At 48.8% G+C, this 7237-nt stretch overlaps 1 non-coding gene across 1 annotated transcript; it reads left to right on the top strand.

The window, feature by feature from the left end:
• Nucleotides 1-6327: 6327 nt before the first annotated feature.
• On the top strand, nucleotides 6328-6459 carry LOC128582835 (small nucleolar RNA SNORA72). Its single transcript, XR_008379263.1, has one exon. It is a non-coding gene; the product is annotated as a small nucleolar RNA SNORA72 (small nucleolar RNA).
• Nucleotides 6460-7237: the final 778 nt, after the last annotated feature.

The following is a 7237-nucleotide window of genomic DNA, read 5'->3' as shown; positions in this document are numbered from 1 at the left end:
TTTAAAAAACATGTTTTCAACCCTGAGTTGTAAAAATAGCTTTGTAAATTTCTTCTACTATCTATATTGGTTTATTTTTCAAATTTTTTCTTTAGCCCAACTGGAAATTTTGTATTTTTTCCACAGCACAGAAATATGCTTTCTACTCTACCACATCTCTATCAAAAGTAAGAGACGGAATAGTAGGCCTGTGTCTCACACCCTTGCTCCTCACTAACTCAGGCTGTCACCAAGGCCCTGCAAGCCTTCAGGTTTTATAAACTAGCCTGGGTTTGTGTGTGTTTGTTTTTCCTGGGTTTTCTCACTGTGGTCTCAGCCTGACTGGGAGAAAAGCCACAGGAAAGTGCTTCCTTCTAGTGGCTGTTCAGATGATAGCATCTAAGATTGGAAGGAAAAGCCAAAAGCAGGACACAGACCCTTGTTTAAAATTCTCTAGTGGTCCATACCCAAAAGTTGAAAGCATGATCTCAAACAGATACTTGGATACTTGTATGCCCATGTTCTTATCAGCACGATTTGTTCATAATAGCCAAAAGGTAGAAAGAACCCGCATAACCATTGACAGATGAATGGCTAAGCAAAACGTAGTTCGTTCATGCAGCAGAACAGTATCCAGTCTTAAAAAGGAAGGAGAGTCTGACATCTGTTACATGATCGAAGTGAGGAAATCACGTTCCGTGAAATAAACCAGGCACAGATAGGACAAATCTTGTGTGATCCCACTCACAGGAGGTCCCCAGAGTTGTCAGGTTCACAGAGACAGGAAGTAGAAGGTGGGTGGGGGGGTGGAGGCTCGGGAGGAGGGAGGGAGCTATGTCTCATGGGGACAGAGTTTCAGTTTGAGAAGATGAGAAATTTCCGGAGAAGGGTAGTGGTGATGGTTGCACAACAATGTGAATGTGCTTAATGCCTCTGAGCTGTGCTTAAAAATAGTTCAAATGAGGCAGGGTGTGGTGGCTGGTACCTGTAATCTTAGCAGTCTGAGGGGCCCGAGATGGGACGATCCCTTCAGCTCAGGAGTTTGAGACCAGCCTGAGCAAGAGTGAGATCCCTTCTCTACTAAAAATAGAAAAGTAAGCCAGGCATGTGGCAGGTGCCTGTAGTCCCAGCTACTTGGGAGGCAGAAGCAAGAGGATTGCCCAGGACTTTGAGGTTGCTGTGAGCTACAATCATACTACAGCACTCTACCCAGGGTGACAGAGTGAGACTCTGTGTCAAAAATTAATTAATTAATAGTTAAATGGTAGGTTTTATGTTATGTATATTTATACTGAGGCAAACAGGAAAGGGGAGAGCAGGCAGAGGCCCTCCTTGGAGGTGAGACTGGGTGGTGAAGGAGCAGAAGGGGGCTAAGAGTGAACAGCTAAGGGCTGGTCTCTGGACTAAGCCTCTAGGAGGCCAGCGGGGAACAGAGACCTGTTCACAGGGTGGGGCAGCATGAACAGGAAGTATAGATGGTACCCTCAAGCCTGGGCCATGTACACTGGTCTCCTCCCATTCCTCAAACACCCCAACCTCAATCCTTCATCCCAGACTTTGTCCCCAGATATGGAATTGCACGACTGGCTCTTTCTGAGCATTCAGATCTCAGCTCATGCGGCCTTCCCTCCCCTTCCCAGATCTCAGCTCCTGCGGCCCTCCCTCCCCTTCCCCTGCCCCACCCACTCTCTGTCACATTAAGGCTGTCTACTTCCTGTCAGGGCAATCACACCATCTGCGTTTAACTCCTGGATCTGTTTCCTGGTTCACAGTTTGCCTCCCCTACAGGGCTATGAGCCCCTCTGGGACATGTGGGCCATGTCTTGCTCACCATGATCCCCATGCCTGCGACAGTGCTGGCATACAGTAGGCACTAACTTAGTGTGTGTAGAACGTGTGGGCAAATCTCCTTGTGTCCTGTAAGTCTCTTGTTGGTCTGATTCTGTAGATGGTCCCGTGTGCATCCCTGGGGACAAGTGTGAAGTTATGGGTTGGTGAGTGTTTGTGTTGAGGGGCTTCTGTGTGGCTGTGACATTGGGGGGATCACATGGTCACCAGCGTGTGAGTCAGTGTCTCCCTGGGTGTTCTCAGCAGTGCCCAGCATCTGCCCTGTGTGTGTACATGTGTGTCTGAGTCCCTGTGTCAGTGATGGTGAGCCCGCAAGAACAGTCACAATGTGTGTGTCTTCATGTTCTTTCTGTATGTGTACATGACAGTGCATGTGCATGTATGAACCTGTGCCCATGAGCACATCGGTCTATGTTTGCATCTCCTTGTATGCCTCTCTGCGTGTGTCCTGCACCTCCATGTTTCCAAGGCCCACACACCTATTGTGAGTGTGTGTCCTGGGGTGGGGTTGGGGTCTCCTACACAAGTGTGCACTTGTGCCTGCCTCCAGGAACCTCCATGACTATGTGTGACAGTGAGTGCTTGACCCTGAGATGTCCCCAGTGTGTGTGCATGCCTGTGTGCAGTGATGTGCTGTCTCTGAGGTGGAGGGTGCTGACATGTAGAGTTTGCCAGCTCCCATGGTGTAAATATGCTCAAGCAGCCAGTGTCAAGCTTGGTTTCAAGCAGCCAGTGTGGTATTAGAGTGAGGAAATGATGTGTTGCAGGGTAATATTGTATAATATTTCCACCCAACAGGTTAAGTAGACATAAATAACTTCAAAAAGATACATAACAGAAGAATTCAGCAAAATAATTAGAAAGTGATGACTTTCCTATTGTGGTAAAATATCACTAACATAAAACTCATCATTTTAACCATTTTTAAATATATAGCTTATTGCCACTACGTACATGGTGACGAATTTAAATGGTGACTTTTTTTTTCTTGAGATAGATTCTCACTATGTCACCATTGGTAGAGTGCTGTGGCATCACAGCTCACAGCAACCTCAAACAATTGGGCTTAAGCGATTCTCTTGCCTCTGCCTCCCAAGTAGCTGGGACTACAGGTGCCTGCCACAACACCCAGCTAGTTTTTGTTGTTGTTGTAGTAGTTGCCATTGTTGTTTGGCAGACCTGGGCTGGATTTGAACCCACCAGCCCTGGTGTATGTGGCCGGCGCCCTAACCTCTGAGCTACAAGCTCTGAGCCTATTTTTGGTTTTAATATTATAATTTATTTTTATTATTAACATGCATTTATTTTTAATTGAAAAATAAAAGTTGTACAGTAGAACCTCTGTGAGTTGACCACGCAAGGGACTGTCACAAACTGGTCAACATACAGAGGTGGTCACCATAAGGAGCTAAGTCTTAGTGCGTATGGAATTGGTCGGGCACAGGGGCTTATGCCTCACACTCTGGAAGGCTGAGGTGGGATGGATGGCTTGAACTCAGAAGTTCAAGACCAGCCTGAGCAAGAGCAAGACCCCATCCCTACCAAAAATAGAAAAATTCGCCAGGCATTGTGGTGGGGTCTGTAGTACCGGCTACTGGAGAGGCTGAGGCAGGAAAATCCCTTGAGCCCAGCAGTTTGAGGTTGTTGTGAACTAGGATGACACTATGGTACTCTAGTCTGGGCAACAGAGTCAGATGCTGTCTCCATAAAAAAAGAATACAATATATTATTATTAACTGTAGTCACCATGCCGTGCAGGTCTTCTCCCGACTTTACTCCTACCCACAACCATTCTACCATCTGTTTCTGAGAGTTCGACTTTCTCACTGATATAAATGAGATCATGCAGAGTTTGTCTAGAATTTATTTAATTGTAAATTTCTATAATTAAATTTTTAAAGGATGAATGCATTTAACAATGGCTAGCAAAATTCTTGAATGTTTAGTAGCCATCAGCTCTTGGGAGCCAGGACAGCCAGGCTCCTGTTTGCCACTGTCCGAGTGGTGGGTCTGTGAGTGCGTGGGCCCAGCTGCACATCAGTGTTCACACACACTCCACTGCCCGGGTGATGAGTCTGTGGGTGGGGTCTGTGATTGTGGAGTCTCTGGATGTACGTGTGGGTGTGCAAACACAGGCTGAGGTCTCTCCCATGTCTGTCCTGTGTCTCTGAGCCCTGTGTGAGCTCCCCCCACCTATGTGTTGGCCTTATGTATCTCCACACATAATGCCGCATTTGGATCCCTGTGTGTGACCAGCACTCCCTTGTCTCTGACTGTCAATGAGTCCGTGTTCGCCACCTGCACACCCAGGGATCTCTTGCATGCACTGCTCTATGGGGCCCATACATGGATCCCTTTGCACCCTCCCACTGGAGGTGGGGCCAGGGGAGGAGCCCATGTCTCTCCTGTGGACCAGTGTGCCTCAGTACTCACTCCAATAACGTGCTAGAGCCAGCCCAAAAGCCAACTCCGAGCATCTGCTCCCCAATTCATGCTGTGCTGAGAGTGTTTCCACCAGAAGAATTGGCAAACATAAATCACAGAAGTGGTTGTTAAACATTTAGCAGCACACGTGTGGATCCTCCTGCCCACAGAACCACGTGTGTTTCTCTCTCCCTGTGTGTGGGCCCACAAGCTGTCATGTGTTCACATGTGTGTCTGAGTGCCTGTGTCTCTGTGGATACACGTGACCTGTGTGTCTCTGCACCCATGTCCCCATGTGAGGCCCTCATACCCTGTTCCTCTTCAGCAGTTGGTTCCACAGGAAGCTGCTGGGGTAGGGGTGAGGGTGCCGGGCCTCTCCCCAGTTCCCCACCCCTCCTCTTCAGGCCACCTGCACACACAGTCTGAGAGTGGGGAAGGGTTCCCTGCTTCTGGAGCTCCTGTCCTCTGTGCTCCTCAGCCCCTGCCTTGGCCTGCAGCAGGGAACAGGGAAGGCCAGTAGGCTGGAAGACACAGTTGAAAAAGAGGAAACTGAGGTGCAGTTGGTCACCCTGTGGTTATGCCAAGCTCTTGCTGGCCAGAGTTCTCCTTGGACTTACTGGAAACCCTGGCCATGGGCCATGGGGGCTGCAGAAGCTTATAGCCAGGCCTGGTACCTGCAGCATCAATGTGGTAAGTAACTATCCTGGGACAGGGACCAACAGGGGTAGAGTGGCAGTGGGTTCGGGAGAGGGGATCAGGGGCAGCGGAAAGGCAGACAGACCGTCCCTGTCCCTCCCTCTCTCCCCTCATCCCAAGCAGGACAATAGGGCAAGCTGTTTTCTTCACATATTCATTATACAGAGATCTGTGTTCATAGGAAGTCACCCCAAGGGAGCCGCTTATAGCCAAGTCCTGGGGACAGGAGAAACGGATGGAAGAGTTTAGACTCCTGTGCCAAAGTCAAAGCCATTTCTAAACTGTAGATTCCAGCCCTCCACCCTGCACTCCAGGGGGCCGCACTGATGCAGACTCCATATGGGTGGGGCTGAGAAATTCAACTTTGGAAACAAACTTGCACTTGGAGCTGAGCTCCAAGGACCAGCCTTAAGAAGGGTCCCATCCCACATCTTCCAAGGTCACCCAGGGAGCTTGATGTCCCCACCTGCAGCTGGGGGCTTTCCCACTTGAGAGACACCTCTGGCTCCCACTGTGGCCCATCTTGAGAGGAGCCTCCCACACCACCGCCTGCCTGGGGCACAGCGAGTTGAGAGGAATGCTGTGATTTGTGCTGGGCACACCCAGATCTGTGGCTTCATGCCGGCCTCCAATGCCCCAGGACCAAGAGGCAGGTTTCAGGAGAGGTGGGGTCTGGGAGGGTGGACCCAGAGCCAGGAGGAGAGGATGAATTTGGACTGGACACCTGGGGCCAGAGAGCATGAAGCTGGGGCAGATGCCCCAAGGCTGGGTCACCTGCCATTCTGAGGAAAAGACTTGGCAACCGAGGGAGGTCGGGGAGGTTTGCCCTTACTGTGAGCCACGTTTGAGCTCCCTCACCACGACTGAGTCCTAGGGAGGGCTTCTGGAGGCGGGCCCTGAAGAGCCAGTAGAATGCCAATTGCAAACACCTCAGTGCGTCTGAGCTCGGCTTCTCCACATGGCTCCCTGTTGCCCCAAGCTCCTAACATGGGGATGGATGTGTGCTCAGTACTGTTGCAGATAGTACAGTGGCTGTGTCAGACAGCTGGGGGTTCAAATTCTGGCTCCCCTGCTTCTGTGTGGCCATGGACAAGTGGCTTCACCCCTCTGAGCTTTAGTTTGCTCATCTATAAGAGGGCTGTCATAACACCTGGCCTGTGAGAGCCTAGCGCAGTGCCTGGCACTTGGCAGGAACTCAAAAAACATTGCCAGCTTCGCCCATTCCTTCAGACTCTGTCCTTGTCCCAAAGCCTTGCCTTCTGAGCATTTTCCACCCATGCAGCATTAAAGGCATTCTGTGCCCTAACTCCAAAGGAAAACTCGTGGCGGACTCCCAATCTCTTAAGCAAGTATGGGATTCCTTTAAGAGTCTCATCCCAGCAGTGAATATTCCCACTATTCTTAATTTGGAATAATCAGGACAGGCTAAACATTTCCTATATAAAAGCCACACATGTGTCCACAGACCTAGTGCTTTCCCTAGGTTTGGCTTTATAAATGCTGGTGATAGGCCAGGTCTGATTTATTATATGATCATTTTGTTCATTTTGTGTAATTGTACACCAGCTGTGATTCTGGGTTATCTTTGGTTAACCCTAAGAAAAATGACAGTACAGTTAACACAATAACTTTTTTTTCAGTTTTTGGCCAGGGCTGGAATTGAACCTGCCACCTCTGATATATGGGGCCGGCACCCTACTCCTTGAGCCACAGGAGCCACCCTAAGGTAACAACTTTTGCCAATAATTGGTGCTAATTTTCAGATTTTTATCTAAAGACATAATCAAAGTAGGGAAATTTTGTGATCACAAGTTCTCATTAAATCAATTGTAAAATTACTGCATTACAAAAAGAATAGCACCATTGAAGTTAAACTAATATGGAAATCTAGATCATTGCTAGAAGTATTTCTCTAAAAATAAACTTAACATTAAGTATTATTCAAAAAAAAAAAAAAGGCCTGGTGCAGTGGCTCACACCTGTAATCTCAGAAATCTGGGAGGCCGAGGCAAGGGAATCCCTTGAGCTCATGAGTTGGAGACCAGCCTGAGCAAGAGCAAAACCCTGTCTCTACTAAAAATAGAAAAAGTAGCTGGCATGGTAGTGCACAACTGTAGTCCCAGCAATAGGGGAGGTTAAGGCAGGAGGATCACTTGAGCCCAGGAGTTTGAGGTTGGTGTGAGCTATGATGATGCCACTTCACTCCAGCCAGGGTAACAGAACAAGACTCTGTTTCCAAAAAAAAAGAGAGTCCCTTCTTGGCACCTGTAGCACAGCAGCTAGGGCACCA

The sequence above is a fragment of the Nycticebus coucang genome, chromosome 3 (genome assembly GCF_027406575.1).
Source record: "Nycticebus coucang isolate mNycCou1 chromosome 3, mNycCou1.pri, whole genome shotgun sequence".
In the NCBI taxonomy this organism is placed as follows: Eukaryota; Metazoa; Chordata; class Mammalia; order Primates; family Lorisidae; genus Nycticebus; species Nycticebus coucang.
The sequence above is the reverse complement of the archived record's forward strand: the minus strand, read 5'-3'. Positions and strand labels throughout refer to the sequence as shown.